The 19703-nt window shown below is 43.4% G+C and overlaps 1 long non-coding RNA gene across 1 annotated transcript in view; it reads right to left on the bottom strand.

Moving 5' to 3' along the window:
* Positions 1 to 19703, bottom strand: part of LOC309968422 — a 69585-nt gene that overhangs the window by 48714 nt on the left and 1168 nt on the right. The gene's annotated exons all lie outside the window — the stretch shown is intronic.

Here is a 19703-nt window from a genome sequence, read left to right as displayed (position 1 = left end):
AGGGATCGAATGCAGAAGAAAGGAATATGAACACACTACCCACTCTTCCGGAGCTTGAGGGCACTAGGAAAGGGAGTAGAAATCATGATTTCTAGAGCCAAGGGGAAAACCGTAGAAACTGACCCCTAGCAACACTGCTGCCTGTTTCCTCCGTCCCTTTTAGGGGGAAAAAATTGCCTCAAGTTTTATGACGCTTTGCACAGGACACAGAGAGGGGCTTGCCCTGTCGTCATTTTATTGAATTCTCGGGCTTGGTCAGCCTTTAAGAACACAGTTCATTGTCTCCAAGCAGCTGACCTGGGTTTTACTGCTCTCGGGCATGAATATGCATGGTAAGGAGCCCCAGATGTGCCGAGGCTGCTGGCAGGTTTTCAGGACTTGAAGGCGCACAAGCACACGCGCCGGTCTGCTCGGGTTTTAGGCGGTGCCAACGGAAAGAACAGCCAAGAAGTTTCCCTCCTGGGGGTTGTTACTGCGAGTCCATCCCCGCTGGATGCGTGGGCTACACCTGGCAGAGAGGGCTTGGGCGGGTGCACAAGGACCTGGGGGAGGACGAAATATTGACCTAGGGTTTTGGATGGGGGTTAAAGCACAGCACTCTCCTATTTTCTCACGTTCCACGTTTGCAAAGAGCTCGGCGGGGAACCAGCTAACAGTGCAAGGGGGAAATCCAGCCACAAAACCACTGAACTTTTCCAGGGTGGTGAGCCGCTGAGGTTCTTGTGCCCCAGCTTCTGGCACCTTTGTCCCCGGGCCCACCGCGCGCTCTGGGCGGAAGGTCGCCGGCGAGGGCGGCCCAGGGGGCTCACCCGTCCCGAGACTGGCTGCCTGGCCCAAGGCCAACTCCCGCCGCGGCCACTCTCTGCCATTCAGACGTGAGTGAAGGCTCCTTAATAAGAGTGTAAATAAAAACCGGGCTGAGAAATGAGTTTTCCATGCCAGCAATCACCGGCCGAACCTCGGCTGTAAATAGTCTGGCGGAGCCGCGCAGATGGAGTCCCCGCACCTGGGGGATCGGGCCATCTCTGAGCAGCGCCAGGGCCACAGCTGGGCGCAGCCCAGACGCCAGTCCTCCGGGAGGCCGCGCGCCGGGCTCGGATTCTGCAACCACAGATAACGCGCCGCCCGGCGGGCCCCCTCCCCTCCCCCGCACTGGAATCATCCTAGCCTGCTGTGTCCTTGGGAGGGACGGACCGCCAGGCCCCCTAATTTATGGTCATTGGTGTAATAGCTCTAACGTGATTTATCTGACCGCAGAGGAGATGGCAAACGCCTGGAGATGAATGATTGGCCGGGCAGGCTTTGTGCATTTCTGATTGGCCTTATTAATTTCGAGCAGAGCTGGGCAGCAGCCTCTTGACTGAGACAAGGAAGTCAACTTGGCAGCAGCCTCTACACAGAGCCAGTTGGGGCCTGGCAAAGGTTTAGCTTTGGCACAAACTGAAGGAATAATGTATTGCTTAAAAATTCGGGGAGTTTGACAGAATGTGCTAGCATACTGATTAAAGCAGATTTAGTTTGAGAGAGGGTAAGGATCTTTTGATTTGACAAATTCCTTCCCCCCCCCACCCTTTGTGTCTGTATAGGCCTTGGGGGTAGAAGGGAGAGCAGGAAGAGGATTTTGTTGTTTATTTTTAATGTTTGAGTGAGGGGCAGGGGGATGCAACACTTACTGCTTAGAAGGGAAGGAATTTGGGGGAATCATGGGGCAAAAACGTATCCAGAACATCCTTCTAAAAATGTTATATTTCACAATCATTTGTGTGGGGAAAAAAGATTTCTTGCCTTTTGAGTTCTCTTCAGACATCACAACTAGTATTTATGGTATATATAAATTACTGGATAAGCACACCAGCACACCACACTTTCACAAGGTCATTACTCTGTGTCACTGTAGTAACTGTCATTTAAATGTCACCCTTGAGTGATGCAACTTAGCCCCTTGAATAAAAGGGACTAAATAAGACTATTGGGGGAGTTACAATATTTAGTGGAAACTATTTCCGTATGAATGAATTACAAATTCAGTAGGGGTGAATATGCAATTTAAATGTACACATATTCATTTACTGTATTTGTGCGTGTAGGACTCAAATGTAGACACACAGCACTAGGCAAGCCCCAAATACAATCCTGAACACCCTGTTCCTCAGGGGAACCAGAGCAAAGCCAGAGTGAGAGCAAGAGAACGTGACTGCTTGGGGAGGGGGCAGGTTGGTGTCACACGTGCAGCGGCACAATCACTTCCTTCATTTATAGCTCTAACCAGAAAAATAGACTGCAAGCAGCTGAGTACCAATTTCTTTTGCTGCCTGAACCGATGAGTGGTTGCTTTAAATGTCATTGAGCTGGAAGGCTGTGCATTTCATTCCCTGCCAGGTTACAGGAAGCTTTGAAGCAGATCGAGAAGGCACCCAGTAATTGTCCTGCCACCTATCAAGGTGGGCAAGTGCAATCCTGCCAGGTAGAATTGGCCCAGTGGGGGATGAGAGCTACCTGTCATCACTGAGGAATCTCATCAAGTGCTGCTTGAGTAGAAATGAAGGTGGCCCGTTTAGTCCTATGACAAGAGCCAAGTAGAGCAGAAGGTAAGGGTTACCTTCCAGAACAACAAAAATGGATTTGGAGGTTAGGAGCGGGGACTTGTTTGGGCCACAGGCCATAGAATGTGCACGCGACACACAGGTCCTGCGTCCAGCTCCCTAAATGTGTAACACATGAAATAAGTCCAGTTAGCAGAGGTATGAAGGAGTGCTGTGGAGAATCAGAGATTAAGAGTCTAGAAGGGGGGCTTCCCTGGTGGCGCAGTGGTTGAGAGTCTGCCTGCCGATGCAGGGGACACAGGTTCGTGCCCTGGTCCGGGAAGATCCCACATGCCGCGGAGCGGCTGGGCCCATGAGCCATGGCCGCTGAGCCTGCGCGTCCGGAGCCTGTGCTCCGCAACAGGAGAGGCCACAACAGTGAGAGGCCCGCGTGCCGCAAAAAAAAAAAAAAAAGTCTAGAAGGGTCAGGGAAGGTTTTCCGTGTTGACCACTGCACTGGGTCTTAAAGGATGAGTAGGAGTTGGTCCAGGATAGAGGGTGAAGGTCATGCCGGCCACGGGTGGATCATGGAGCATCAAGGAAAGGAGGCAAAGAACAATCCTGTTTAGTGCCTGATGAGGATCCTGTGAGTACAAGTTCAAGCTGCATCTCACCTCTTTGTGAAACTAAACGTTTATAAGATGCTAGAAATTTCACCCCCTAATAAAGATTAGCAGTCAGGTGTCCCCTAACTTTCTCAAGACCATAATGGAAAACCATGTGTGTTTCTTTAAGCACATCTAGCCGTAATGACTGCAAGCAAACCAAAAACCACAAAAGAGAACTAAACTCTGAACTCTGAGTATTAACTGTTTTTAGCTTAAAATAATCCTTCTCCACTAATTTGACATGTGACCCAGAGACAAATACTAAGTGCTGTCTCTCCAGCTTTCCAACTGAACTCTGGTCTCTAAGGACAGACAGGCTGGCAGCGAAGCGGCGGCGTTCCCTCCATCCACACAAAGGTCTGGCTCTGCCCCTCCGCCTTTCCCCACTGGGCTGCTCTCTGGACACTGCAGGAAACTCATCTGTCATCACAACAAAAATCAGCTCCGTTCGTTTGCCGTCTTTTGTTCGCTGGGAAGCTCCCTCCCAGGCCACTCGGTAGACGCTTCTCTTTCTTCCTCAGCCTCCCAGCCTCCTCCTCCCTCTGACCTGCTCATTGTCAAAGATCGGAGTTATGACTGCAGAACTGACTGCTGCCCTCAGTTAAAGAAAAAAGGAAAGCACCTCCTTTGTCTTACTTCAGTCCACCTCACAGGCTGTGTCTTGTATCAGCTCTAGTTTTCTCTATAAAGATGTAGTGGTACTAATCTCGTCTCAGAGAATACACATTGCCTTAGTTGTGGGTCCTGGGCCATCACAAACAGCATTCCCAAGTCCTCTATTCTCATATGCAGCCCATTTCCTATCTTACCTGAAAGTAGCTCCTTCCCTTTTTGGCAGTATTGTTTCAATACTTCCCTGTGATTTGGATTTGAGCTTTTTCAGAGGCTTCCTTGAAGGAATCACAGTGCCTGTGTATCAAGGTCAGGAGCCTGTATAGCCCAGGGGCTTGCCAATGGGTCTTGCACTTGTGAACAGCAGTCCTGGGTGACTGACAGGCCTTGGGGTTTTATTTATTCATTTTGCAAACTTTACAGAAGCCCCTTCACTTTTCTTAGGGGATGTGGAGAAGAATAAGCCTCTGGTCTCGGGCCGCAGACCTTAAGTGTGTAACGCTCACGTGAGAGAGTACAATGAGAGAGGTATGAAGAGAGCTGTGGAAAATCAGAGAACGCGTTTAAGCGTCTGCAAGGAAGCGAATCTCTCCCACATGAGTTGGTCATGGCACTGGGTCCGGAAGGATAAAGAGGAATCAAGGGGAGAAGGGGTGGAAGGTCACGCCAGCCACGGGTGGAAAAACAAAGCTTAAGTGAAAGGAGGAAAAGTAGGACAGGTGGAGAGAAGAGGCAGGGAGGCATCTATGGGGTCAATTAGAAAAGAGAATAAACAAAGGGAAAGATGGACGTGGACAGGAGTGAAAAGGGGAACCAGTAATTGTCTCCACTACTACTTAGCTAAACCCATGCCTTGAATAGCCAGGTGCACTCCCAGGGCAGACACCATCATGACTATACTATATCCATTTCACCAAAAGATGTTGAAGCTTCAGGAAACGAGTGACTTAGAATGGTCACAATAAGTTACTAAGAGCATAAGGCGGATATAGAAAAAGGACAAAAAGACCCAGGCATTAAAAAGTTGCGAAGAAAATACACTGAAATGGTATTAGCTCTGGGTGATAGGATTATGAATTATTTTAATTTTCTTCTTTTTCGTTATCTGGATTTTCTGTCCTATGGTGAGCGTGAATACTACTTCATAGGCTACTAATTGAGTAATCTTTAATAAAACATTTCCTGATAAAAGGGTTCCTAAAGTTTATTTAAGTTCACGATAATGGTATCTGATCCTTAAATAGAAAAGCAAAGGTAAAAATCTAGGACTGTCTCATTCAGTGTGCAGGCTTTGTACAGATAATTTGGGTTATGTCTCATTTATACGTATGTAAATAGTGCAGCCACCACCATCCTCCCTCAACACACAAGCGCAGAGACAAACCTACAGCCCTCTTAGTATCCCCCGCCCCTAAGGCAACACCTCGCATAAGCAGATGCACATTTAATAAATGTTTAACAAAGGATTCCTAGACCTTCTGACCTTAAAACCGGGACTCTTTCCACTACAAGAGTGATTCTCGTACTTCAGCATACATCACAATTATCTGGAAGGCTTGTTAAGACACAGAATGCTGGGCCCCACCCCCAGAACTTCAAATTTTATAGGTCTGGGGTAGACCTGAGAATCTGCATTTCTAACAGGTTCCCAGGAGATGCTGATGCTGCTGATCTGGGACCAGACTTGGAGAACCACTGCTTTCATACTGTCTGCAGGTGGAAGGATCCTAAGGGCTGCCTGCAGTCACACATACTTTCACAACCATGGCTTGAAAGAATGCTCCAAGAGATACCACGAAGAGTCACAGCTAAAATAGCTGGCAGAGAGGTGAAATGACCACGAATGCTTCTAATTCAACAGCTTCTAATTCTTATTTATTACATTTTGTCCAGTACTAGGACTCATTGTTTGGTATCTTCAGAGATCATGGAGTTTGGTCATAGAGTCCAGAATAGCACACAGGAAATGGAAAATAATGATATGTACAGTGGGATGACAAAACGTGTGGTACTGAGAAGTTCTATGAGAGAGAAGGGAGGGACCAAGGTCAACTAGACTTGAAAGGCAAACTTTACTGAAAATCTAGTTTGAGACCTTGGAGGACGCTGTTTAGGGTATTTATGGCTGTAGAGCAGATCACCCCGAAATTTAGTAGCTTAAAACTACTATCGAGGGACTTCCCTGGTGGTCCAGTGGTTAAGACTTCGCCTTCCAATGCAGGGGGTGCGGGTTCGATCCCTGGTTGGGGAGCTAAGATCCCACATGCCTCGGGGCCAAAAAACCAAAACATAAAACAGAAGCAATATTGTAACAAATTCAATAAAGACCTTAAAAATGGTCCAGATCAAAAAATCTTTAAAAAAAACCAACAAAAACTACTCTCATTATCTCATGGTTCTGTAGGCTGACTGTACTCAACTAGGTGGTCCTGCCTGGGATCTTTCGGGTAGTTACGGTCAGAGAGTAGCTGGGACTGGACTTGCCTCAAGGCTCAGCTGGGCTGGTTGTCTAACGTGGCTTCTTCACTCCCATGCTGATGGCTCAGCCTCCTCCACGTGGCTTGTCTGCCTGGACTTATTAACGGCAGTTCAGGGCTCCAAGAGATAGGAAACCGCCTGTCCTCTCTTAAAGAGTAGCCCAGCACTGGCAGAGTGTCACTTCTGCCACAGTCTATTGGTGAAATTAGTCACAGTCCAGCCCAGGTTCAAGGGGGCAGAGGACTATCTCTCAGTGGGGGAGTGGCATGTGCACAAAGAAACTGATGGCAGCCATCTCTGGAGACAAGCTACCACAGATGGGCAGGCAGAGCAGACAACTTAGAGCATGAAGATGCAAGAACCAGATGGGGGCCAGGAGGAGATCTGAGAGCTTGTATACAAGAAAAATCAAAGGAGCCGAAAACCGAAATGAAGTGTCTGGGTCAGATCTGATAAACAACGGGGGAAATCACTGTAAGTTCTTAGGTAGCAAAGTGGCTTTCACTCACTCAACACACCCACGTGCATTGTTCGCCTGCTGGCATCAGGGTGGAGTGGTGTACATACAAACATACACAAGGCAGGCACGGGCCAGCCGCCACAGATCAGAGTTTAGTGGGAGATGCACGTGAGTGAACAGGCACTTACAGTTCGGTGTGATGACTGCTAACAAAGGGGAAAGTGTAGGGTATTATGAGAACATCTAACTCAGATAAGGAAGCAGGAGGGGAGAAGAGGGGTAGCTCAATTTTTTTTCTATTATTATTTTTTTTCTTTAAAGATCCCTCTAACAAAAGTTCCTGGGCAAGATTGGAGGAGGGAAAGACAGAAGCCAAGGAGACCAGTTAGAGCACTGTAGCTAGACGGGTGATTAGAATTAGACACTGTAAACCTCCATCTCTAGTGAATGAAGATGCAGCCCTGATAGGGAGTATGCCTAGAGCATGATGGGCGTTAAAGTTGTCACATCTTCCCTTTTAAAGATTTGGTCCTACCCGATATATAAAGTCATCTGATAAAACGTGTAAAATGACAACAGGTGGTCGGAAAGCACCAAGGCATTATTGGGCACACCTGGGAGATCACATCAAAGGCAGCTGTGTAGAGTGTTCCTTCTCATGCCCCGGAAGCACCTCCCAGATTCCAAAGAAAGAGCTTATTGTACTCTCAGAGGCACACGAAGTCACTGAGTAACCTTTCGGGGAGGAATTTTGATTTTTTTGTTCTTGTCTACATTAGATAAGCTCGTGTCTTTAGGACAACACCTGCAGTAAGTTGCTTATGTGCTGTTCCAAGGAAACAGGACTGCTGATCGTAATCCCAGAGAAATCGTTTTCCACCAGAAAGGGGGCTCCGCTTGGTCCTCCGAGTGATGGTGCTGGGCCCAGCACCGCTTCCTACATCTAGTGTACCGCCAAATGCACAGTGGAGGATCAATGAATATTTGACTAGCTAGGGTGTATCAGACTTTTACAGATCACAGATGGCAATGGGGTGAAGTACACACAAAGTACTTAACTCTGCATCCTAAACTCTATGTCAGGAGCTCTAAGTGTGCAGTTAACTATTTAGAGAAATGGGGGAGGTTCTACTGTACTACCGAGGGCACAGGAATAATAGTTACACTGAGCCCTGGTACAGAGTACACTGGAATAACTCTGCTATGGAAAATGGTGACAGCTAAGTCAACAAGATGAGGTGGCATCTCCTGTTTGTCACTCTTCCCATTACTGTTTCGAGCCTGTTTTCAGGCATCTCTTTTCCTTTTGTTCTTTGCTTGCTTTCATTCAAGATTCTTCCCCAGAGACTATGTGGGTATGGAAGGGAAGGGAGGGAATTGGTAGGAGTGTCCATTTTCCTCTTGCTAGCTTGGGCTTCTGCTAGCTCCCACAGAGTAGAAGAGGGGACCTGGAGAGAAGACCACTGGGGAAAAGAGAGGTGGAGGCAACACGAGGCCCGAGGCAATGTGGGGAAGAGCCCCCCTGGCCCAAGGCAGGGCAGAGGCTAAATACTGAGATAGGAAGCGAAGAGACCACGCTAAGCAGCGGCCAGCCTGCCCTTTGCTGGCTTTCCTCTCCCTTGCTTTTGCTTTGTCATTTCCCTGGTTGTGGCACCTTACTTGGAAAGAGAGGAGGAGGAAACTTGGGTTCATCAACTTTAGATATTTAGCTGTTCACAGTTAAATGCTATATTAGTTTTCTATTGCTGCTGTAATATCACCACAAACTTAATGACTTAAAGCAACACAGATTTACTATCACATAATTCTGGAGGTCAGAAGTCTGAAATGGGTCTCACTGGGCTAAAATCGTGGTGTCGGCAGGACTTTCTGAAGGTTCTAGAAGAGACTACACTTCTTTACCTTTTCCAGCTTCTAGAGGCGACCTGGGTCCCTACTACACTGTGATTGTATTGGGCTCACCAGGTAATCTGGGATAGTCTCCCTATTTTAAGGGCAGCTGATTAGCAACCTTAACTCCATCTGCAATCATAATTCTTCTTTGCTGTGTAACCTAACATATTCATAGGTTCTGGGGATTTAGGATGTGGACATCACGGTGGGAGTGGGTGGGGTTGACCTCAAACACTGTATAACCTTACTGAAACTACACTGTTTCAAATTTTTCCTAGTACTCTTTGAAAACCAAGAAGAACTCAACGTCAGTTGTTTGTTTTTCCTCTTATGGGTTTGCTGGAAACAGAAGTAACAATCCTAACCATCTGTCATTTAAACAAGGGAAGATTTATTGCTTTTGACTAAAAAGACACTTGTCACAATAGCAATACTACACCCTTCCGCAAAGACAGAGCCCCTCTTGCAGGGGCTGCAACATCCCATCAGCATGTCACCTGGCTCCACTCTCTTACCTGTGCTGCACAGTTGCTCTTTGCCCTGAAAGGCAGTCAAGAGGATATGACACTGTAACAAAGGGGCAACATACAGATCCACCGGCCTGGGAGACCCAGCCATTTATTTGGATCAGTTTCATAGTTTCTATAGAATGGAAAGGCTATCATGCAAAATGACTCCTGGCCATTTATTTGTCGACTCAAGCAATGTGACACAACTGCTAGCAAGCTTAAGAGGGGTGCTCTAGTCCCAGACAGGCTAGACTTCAATCAACAAGAAAAGACTTGGATTGGCTACTGTTTTCGACAATGTTGGTAGACGCCACAATTAAGCAGGGGGGATAAAGAGCTAACATTACCAAAGAATAATTTTTTAAGAAAATAATACATTCTGCATTTTATCTTTTTCTGAGCCATTTCCTGAATATTCCTTTAAACTGGCAATAGGACCATTTCCCTGATGACAAAAGGCCATTCTTTAAGTGGTAAGGTACACATATAATTTCAGGAGCGTAGAATGGTAATAGTGTGTGTGTGTGTGTGTGTGTGTGTGTGTGTGTGTGTGTGTGTGTGAGAGATTAAGATTGAAATTGTATAAGTGTATTAAGCATGTGAAAGAGACTTTAGACTACTACAAGTAGCTACCATTTATAAACACTCCTTGTGTCAGGACTTTGTTGGGCACTTTAGGTATATTATCTGTGATCCTCAGAACGACCTTTCATTGTAGGTATTACAAATAGGAAACTGAGGATCAATGAGATTAAGAAATTCACCTGAGGCCACACAGCTGTTAAACAGCAGAGAGAGGATATAACCCTCTGGCCACCTGATCTAAAGCCCTCGCTCCCTCTTGCACAGAATAACTCACTGCTGGATCATCCACGCCTCTAAGGTTAAGTGGTGGCAATGGAAATATGGATCGATAGAAGTTGCACTGCCGAGGCCCTGACGTCACCAGGGTCTGTCCTCACCTCCTCAACCTACTAACTCCCCAGCCAGCACTGACTCCCCCAGTTTCCTGATTAGTGACTTGCCTAGAGCCCCATGACGAGTCAGCAGGATGTAACTGTGAGTGTGCCTCTTGTTTCTGGTGCCACATCCCTTCTCCCCAGAGGTCAGGGAAACAAGAAGAGGGAAGAAATGAAGAAAGTGAGCAAAAAAGGTGTGGGGGGAGACAAAATCAGCACATTCATCTGTGTAGGAATGAGTAGCTCAATTTTGCAGATCACTGAAAAAGTCAGACATACTATTTGCCATGCAAAGACTACAGAGCACTGCCCTGCCACACTTGGAAACTGATTTTTCCATTATTGGCCTCATTATTAGACTGCATCCTCAGAGAAGATCTATCTTTTAACTCAAATTCAATATTTGACCAAACCAAACAACTAAAAATGTTAATAAAAACAAACGAAACCAAAATCAACAAGAGCCTAAATATTAGGGAAAATTCCTTTTGTGAATTAAATTCATTTAGTAATAAATTCATTTTTAAGGTTAGATGGCTTCCTTTTCATTAAGGCTTTGCAAGCTTTTGATTTACAGAAGATGTTATTGTTAATGGAGTTCAGTTTTCCTGAGAATTCAGCATCATTTTTAAAGCTGAGAGTGCATATGCATTCTAATATTATGCAGAAACCATCTCCCAGGCCCCACACAGTGCACACTGCCCAACTGTTGTTGGAACCAGTCCTGCAGAATAAGTGGTCTCTCTAATTTATCTTATCCCCATAGAAGCTAGTATATTGGAGGAGTCACAGTGATACTCATTAATACTGGCTAAATAAAGAAATGTGTATTTATGTACACATATTCACTGGCTCACAGAATTACACAAGCACATTTATTTTTCAAGGCAAAACAATTCAGGTAAAACTGCCCTCCTCTTTTCCCATACCCCTTCTTTCAAAAATTCTCTTCCTTCTAGGTTTTCTTCTTCAACACTGCTATTGACATTAATTTTAATTAGATTCGAATCCTCTACAAAATGCTGGGGAAGAGGAGACAAAAGATACATTTGACCTAGACTCCAAGCTTCACAGATGGTCCATAACATGGAGAAGAGCCAGAACAGATTTTAGCACAGCGTTCTACACTATATTCCATCCCTGAAGGATGGCCACTGTCTATTAGAAAAGAACATGAATGGCATGACTTGAGCATCAACTTCAGGGTCCTTACCAAAAATAGACTCAGGCAGCCTACAAAAATGCTTGAAATTTTAGTAACTCCAGAGGGTAAACACTGAAGGTTGCTATTGCAATTATCCAAGTAAAATTTTTGTGTTAACACTTTAGTATTATTCATGTTAATTATCTGGTCACTCTGTAAGTCTTTGAAAAAATAAGGTAGGCAAGTTCAGAGTTTGGATGACAGTAATAAAATGCCAGAGAAAGTCTGGAGCATATGGAGAGGCCTGGTGGTGTGGAGGAGGGGCTGGGGGAGTAGAGAGCCCTGGTGAACAAAAAATCAGCAGGAGGGAACTGGACACCATGGGTAAAGATAATGCCACCGCAAGGAAAGAGAATGATAAGGGAAATCAGCATTTACAAAAAAATAATTACACACCAGGTAGGCCCTGTGTTCAGTACTTAGCATATATTAAAATACGAGATTCAAGACAAAAGAGAATTTTTGTGCTTACTTACAGTCACTCAAGCTACATTCAAATATATTTTCTGTTGTTTTATTATGTGATTTAAAATTACAAAAAAAGGGGGTGGCGTAGAAAAGCAATGAGAATAGCACCTTTTCCTAGAGGAAAAGTACCCTTCCTCTTAGGTCTAAAAACCTGCGAACTAGAGAGACAAATTTTCTGTCCCCCACATACACAATACACACGGTAGGGTAGACAGGCATAGGATAATCACTATAAATACCCCCATTCAAAAAGGGAGAAAACACCATAGGCATGTGGCAGTCTCTCACCCACAGCAAATCAAACTGGGCACATGTTGCCAATTCCTTGATTAAGGTTCACTTCTATTGCCTGCGATGATTCTCCTCAGCTCTTGGCTCCATCCTCTGAGTTATCCTTCCTACTCCATAAAATATTCCTGCCTGTAGAAGTTCTAGGGTCTAAAACTTCTTTTCATTTTGAAGCCGTCTCTATTCCTTATAGTTCAAGCTAATAGTATTTCTACAATATAATTTTCTTAAAAGCTTTGTAAGTTTCCTATGAATCTTATTGATCTCATTGGGGTTTACTTCATTAGACAAAAGCCACATCAACAAATCTTGTCTACATGGGGCTCCCTGTAAGGCATCACCTTAATTTTTCTGGGGTCTTAATAAAGGATTTCACAGTCTAATCCTTAGTTTCATCTTTACCCTGAGAACTTTTCATGACGGAGCTGTGAATTTGATTTTGTCCTGAGGCCTTTTTTTTACTTTGGGAATATTCTGCTGCAAGAGACTGGTCATCAGAAAAAGGTTTTCTTTTCTAACCCAGCAAGTCCTGACTTTTATATATTTCCTCAAAATTTTGCTTGAAAACGGAATAATTTCTTCTCTAGCTCATCATTATCTGTATTTCATGATATCAGCTAAAAGAAACCAGTTGAAACTTTAAAACTTTAGCTTGGAAACTGTTCGGGCTGATGCATCAGTTCATTAAGTATTATTTTCTATTTCTACATTATCCTAAGCGGCAGTTTTATTAACAAGAGCTTTTCCTCCAACTTTAATAATTTTTTCCTCACTTTCCTTTAAGCCTTACTGACAACCTCAAGATCCATCAGATTTCTGCTACTAATCTCTTCAAGGCCCTTCCAACATATGTGGGCAGCTCAGTTGCAAAGCCACTGTCATGTGTTTTAGGTTTTGTTATAGTAATACTCCATTTCCAGGTCCCCAAACCATTTCTGGTTATCTACTGCTATGTAACAAATTACCCCAAAACTTTGGCTTACAACGACAACCACAGTGTTATTATTCTCTCTCATGGTTCTGGGGCTTTACTAAACTTGCCTACATGGTTCTTGCTTAGGGTGTGTCCTAAGCTTGCAGCAGATGGTAGCTGGTACTGGAATCATCTGGGACTTGCATGGTGCCTAGTTTGGGAAGACTTAAAATAGCTGGGGCAGGCACAGCTGGGTTTCCTCAGATCTCTCTCCCTATGTCTATGTGATCTCCCCATGGTCCTTTCAGAATGGAAACTTCAGGGTAGCTGTTCTATAAATGCCATTAGGGTCAAGAGAAGGGAACACTGACTATCGTCACAAATCTGAGTGATGATGGTCAAAAGCAGATCAGGGTCACGTACATTCAAATGTATTAAATTATTCCAACATTTTATTCTCCAAGAAAGACCTATTTCTTTCCTCACTTAATGAGAGAAAGGGGGGCGGGGTAAGGGTGGAACCAAATGTTCTATCAGGATAGCTAAGTTCTAAAGCAGGGGTCAGCAAACTGGCCTGCAGGCCGAATCTGGCCTATGGCCTGATTTTAGTATTGCCCATGAGCTGAGAATGATTTTACACTTTTAAAGAGGAAGAAGAAGGAGAAGAAGGAAGAGGAGGGGCAGAAAAAGAAGAAAGCAAAGGAGGAGAAACAGCAGCATATGCAATAAAGACCATATATGACCCACAAAGCCTAGAATATTTAATATCTGGCCCTTTACAGGAAATGTTTGTTGACCCCTACTCTAAAGCACTTTCAAATGTTTTCAGATGTTACTACAGATAAAACAGCAAACATACTGCTAGGATGCTTTTAACATATAGAGTTTCCTCACAAAAACAGAGTAGACAGTATAACAACACAGGATCTTGCCCAATCAATTATCCCTTTTCTATTGTATATTCAATCCTGAATCTCCATATTCCCTCTCATTTTTCCTCTATCCACCTACCAACAGTCTTATCTCCTCATTAATAAGCAATCTTTCTTCCCCTACCACCTCCTTCAAGTTTTGTGTGTGCAATTTTCTTTTCCCCTTGTGTAACTTCTCTCCTCAAAAGACATAAATGTTTGTTATTCCTAAAGAACAGTCAAAAAGGCAACCTATCGAATGGGAGAAAATATCTGCAGCTCATATTTCTGAAAAGGGGTTAATATCCAAAATATATAAAGAATTCATGTAGCTCATTAGCAAAAACAAACAATTTGATTAAAAAATGGGCAGAGGATCCAAACAGACATTTTTCCAAAGAAGACACACAGATGGCCAACAGGACATGAAAAGGTGCTCAGCATCACTAATCATCAGGGAAACGCAAATCAAAACCATAATGAGATACTACCTCACACCTGTTAGAGTGGTTATTATCAAAAAGATAAGAAGTAAGTGTTGGCGAGGATGTAGAGAAAATGAGATCATTGTGCACTGTTCGTGGGAATGTAAACAGATGCAGCCACTACGGAAAACAGTATAGAAAAATTAAAAATAGAGCTACCAATTCCAGCAATTCCACTTCTGGGTATTTATCTGAAAGAAATGAGAACATGTACTCAAAAAGATAATAGGAACCCCCATGTTCACTGCAGCATTATTTACAATAGCCAAGATATGGAAACTACCTAAGTCTTCATCAATGGATGAATGGATAAAGAAAATGTGGCATATATAAATACAATGGAATATTATGCAGCCATAAAAAAGAATGAACTCTTGCCATCTGTGACAAAATGGATGGAACTTGAGGGCATTATGCTAAGTGAAATAAGTCAGACAGAGAAAAAGAAATACCATATGATCTTACATATATGTGGAATCTAAAAAATAAAATTAAACAACTGAATTCAGTTATTCTGGTGGTTGCCAGAGGCAAGGGGTGGGGGGTAGACAAAACGGGTTGAAGGTGCTCAAAACGTACAGACGTCCAGTTATAAAATAATTAAGTCATGCGGATGTAATGTACAGCACTGTGATTAAAGTTAACAATACTGTATGTTATTATTTGACAGTTGCTAAGAGCACAGATCTTAAAAGTTCTCATCACAAGAAAAAACTTATAACTATGTGTGGTGATGGATGTTCACTAGACTTATTGTGGTGATCATTCTGCAATATAAACATATACCAAATCATTGTTGTACACATCAAACTAATATAAAATTATATGTCAATTATATCTCAATTAAAAAAAAGAACAGGCACGTGGGCTTCTCTAGTTACAGCACGAGGGCTTAGCTGCGGTATGTGGGATCTTAGTTCCCTGACCAGGGATCAAACCCGGGCCCCCTGCATTGGGAGCATGGTGTCTTAACCACTGGACCACCAGGGAAGTCCCAGGAATCTTAATACATTTTTGTTCAAGTTCAAAGCAGTATGAAACACACATAATTGTAGTCTGTTACTCCACCAGAGAGCAATTAGAGATTATTCATTTATAACAGAAAACAGCGCTACAACTACATGTATGATCTAAACTGCCAGTGTCTGTGGACACTTTTTAGTTCCTAGTTTACTTTTCTGTGACATTTGACACTATTTGGCCTTCTGAGAAACCTTGACCTTCATGATAAAACACTCTCGATTACATAATAACGGAACTAACACTCTCAATTATATTTGAAACCCAGCTAAAGGCAAACAGAACGGTATATTTTCAAAAGAGTTGTTTGAGGTGGAATAAGAAGAAAGAGCTAGGAACTTACCCTGTAAAATCAACACAAGGCTCCTATCTTGGGTTTGTTTGTTCATAACCAAATCTGTACTGTTGGGCGTCAACGGTGCAGTTTAAAAGGATCCTATCCACAAATTTAGTGCCCAGAAGTCTGTGTAGGCACAATTCCATTACATGTGCACAGAACAGCGCTTTTAAAGAAAGATAACTGCAAAATGAAAATCTAACAACAAAAAATAACTCTCAACTTCAGATAAAAAAAGCATACTCTAGTCCATGTAAAACTAATATTTCTCTTAAACAAATTCAGAAAACAACTCAACGTATTACAGCAGATAATACAAGGCTAAAAGGTAAGACAGCCAGAGTATCACTGAATATCAACCACAATTGTAATGCTCATCTCCAAGACTCCAATGCCACTTTTAGAATGACTACTAGAGACAACAAACATCAAGACATCTAAATTACAAGATCTATTCTAAGTGTTCCGTACTTCCCTCCCCTCAGCTCTTTCACCCACTTTTTCTTCTGCCAGGTCTCAAAGGTAACCTAGGTCACTAATGCTTTTCTCACCTGCCCACATTTTGATTCTTAGGCACTTCATGTTCTACCTTTTCTAAATGCATTGACCTTCGGGGCAGTGACGTAGCCATACAATTATTCTGCTTTCCCCATGGTGCCTAACAGCAATATCCTAACAAAAACACTTAGTGAATTGTGTTAGACAATCATTCAAGTGATTTTAATATTTTTGCCTGAATTGTCTAGATTTCAGTGGCACCAATGACTTTTTAGATTTTACGACAATGGCCATAATTGTCCTCTTGGGTATTACCGATCTGGCCTAATTCACTTTTGAAGGCAACTGTCCTATTTTCCTTTTGTTGCAGAAATTATAGAAGGAGTGTTCAGTGGGGGAAGTAGTACCTCTCCTGTCAGTTCTCCCCCACCCTCCCACTATGGAGGAGGTGAGATGTGACATACGAGAGGGAGAAAGGATGGGTAGCCATGAAGAAATCCCAGCCTTCCTGGCACCTAGTTCCCATACACTGAAGAGCATCTCTCTGCTGTCAGGCTCCTCTGACAAGAATTCTTTGGGGCCACTCCACAGACACAATGTCTTGAGTACACCCTGGCCCACCTACCAAAAGGCAACTGTTATGTTTAAACAGCTTATAAACAAAAGCTTTAGTATATAAGATTAACAATCAGGAATTCTGACTTTGGGGCCTGAAGCAAAACTGCTTCCCAAGAATCTTCTCCAGGTGTCCCATACACAAAATTAACATCTACATTTCCAATAACTGAGGATGACATTTATTAAAATGTTATTACCATAACTGAGCTTTCCTTTGATCTGGTATTTATTGAGCACACCCAAACACTGCCTTATTCTTTCCCATCTGTGGCTTTTTGCTAATACAAATTACTTAAATGCCTGACAACGGATCAACAAAAAAGTCAATTGTGCCAAGTAAATGTCAAAAACATCAAGATTGGAAAGTTGCACTTTTGATAAGGCAAATTCATCTTGTAGGAAACTGTCAACAGTAAAAATGTTCAGTAGATAATTTTCATCGGTGTGTACAGAAATGTAAAAGTGAAATGCAAAAGTGAAAGGCTAATTTTTAATACTGGAGATTAGAGCAGAAATATAACTATGGTACTAAAAACAAGTTGGCTGAGGGCAGTATTTTCTCTTGTAATTTAGCAAACAAGAATAACATATAGAAGTACCTTTATATCCAACAACAAAATGTTCCTACTATGTGGGCAACATATAGTTCTGGATGAAATTTACTTTAAAAGCAGAAGATAAACTGTGAATACTTTATCTGTATACTTCAGCTTCCTATCTGCTGATCCATTAAAGTTCAATAAATTACTGGCAGAATCTGTAATACTTTTGGGCACAAATTAACAACTGTTGATCCCCTATAAAATGTTAAAAAGCGTAGTGGGAAAGATGACCTGTCGGATGAGAATTAGCATGGCTGGCTGAATGGAGTATTTTGGAAAATGAAAATTATTATACTACAATTAGAATTTTATTAGTTTCTCCATAAATCAAGATTTGACGTAGCACCCAAAGATTTTCATCATTTAAAAGAATTGGCTTTTAATAAAGACCTGAATTTTCTTTGATATCAAGAAAGCAAACTCCAAGAGCCAACGCTCACATATTTTATGCATTTTAAGATTCAACATAAGGTTCTATACTGTCCTTCCCACAATGAGGCAGCTCCATCCAGATGAGATCAGATTGAGCAAGGTTCTCTCTCAAAGCTAAACCAAACCAAACCAAGGCATACTTATTAGATAACTTTTGAATTACGAAAGCATCAAACTCCTCCTGAAGGGGACAAAAAGGATTCGGTTGGCTTTAGTTTTTTCTCCTTATATGTGCCTTTTTCTTAGTAAAGAATTGCCTTAGTTTTTTTCAATTATGCATCAAAAATTAAACCGCAGAATGTTTGTGATTACATCACAAAGCTAATTATTCTGCACAAATCAAAACCGGATCAGTTTTCTAAGAAAAGTACTAAAATTTACCACCAATTTCTCTCAGTGAAATTAAAATTTTAGAAATACAATCATCTTTTCCACCCAGACTTCAGGGTATTTGAAATACCGAATAATTTCATTAGTTTTCCAAACTACATTTTTTTTAATAAAAATTGGATCTTCCTGCTTGGCGTAGTGGTCCCTCACAAATCAAAATGGGCAATCTTAGATTTTAAACTCAAAGTATCCAGAAACCACACTTCTAGCTCCTACCTAGATCCTTTTCTCCCACACTGAAATGCAATGATATAAATGATTACAACATGAGAATCAAAAGCCAAAAAATCCCACCACACCGGCAGAATTTGAGCCCCCAAAGTTAAACTAAAAAGAAAGAAAAAAAAAGCACAGCACACTGTAAAGAGAATTTATTTGCCTCATACATTAAAAAATCTCAATAGTGCATTTAACTATAAATTCAATCTTCTTATTCAAAGAGTTGCAAAGTTTAAACAGAAACTTTTAATTGCTTTGGGTTTACACATTTTAAAAACTCTTAGATTTACCGAGAGAACATATTAAAAAAAAAAACAGATTTGAACTGTTAAGGCATAAACTTTATAATTAATGGGTCTACTATTCCGCCCCTAATGCCAGTTCTGCACAAGATACCTCACACCACTCCGACCCACAGATAAAGAATGAAGTAAAATAGGTACAAACTAAATCTTGCATCAACTACTGAAAGAAGCGGTAAAATTATTTAGGGTGGAAAAGTTATGTGTCAATCTCTCTCACAATTGCATTCCTTCCTTTTCGAGCAAATAGCGAATCCAAAGACTTAGGTCTTCCCCAGCTTTACAAAAGTCCCCGTCCACCCCTCTCCCCGCAGTCCCTTCCTCCCTCCGGGAAAATGTACAACTAACGGTTTCCGTGGTGGCCGGCCCTGCCGGGGCTCGGCGGGCTGCCCCCGCGCCCCGGAAAACAAAGGGGATTCCCAGCCATTGTCCTCCGCGGCGCTGAGCATCACCAGCACTAGCAAGGCAGTAGCTTGCGCAGTTATCTCCACAGCGGGCAATGTCACAACCCGACCAACAGCACAAACTACTACCTCAGCCAGGGCCATGGTGTCAGGGAGGCACCGGACCACGCTGAGGCGAGCGAAGCGACTCCGGCGCTCCTTCGTCCATCCTCAGCCGCCGACGTCGGCCCGGCGCCCCTGCCCTTCCCCGCCGCGCCCGCAAGACCCCGCCCAGCGCCGAGCCGCTCGGCCGCACCAGGCGTGCCCCGGGAGCTCCGGGCATCACAGCGGCGCCGGCGCCCGGGGGAGGCCGGGCCGGCGTCCTCTACGTAACCGACAGCTCTGGAAAGAGAAAAGGTGCGGAGGGGTCCTAGCGGAGGCACCCGCTCCCTCCGCCGCCCCGAGGGGACGCCGTCCCCCGGGCCACTCGAAAGCATGAAATGGGCGGCAAAAGCACAGCAGACGCCTACGG

Source organism: Leucopleurus acutus (assembly GCF_964270905.1).
Source record: "Leucopleurus acutus genome assembly, chromosome: 11".
Classification (NCBI taxonomy): Eukaryota; Metazoa; Chordata; class Mammalia; order Artiodactyla; family Delphinidae; genus Leucopleurus; species Leucopleurus acutus.
This window is presented reverse-complemented; position numbering and strand designations above follow the sequence as displayed.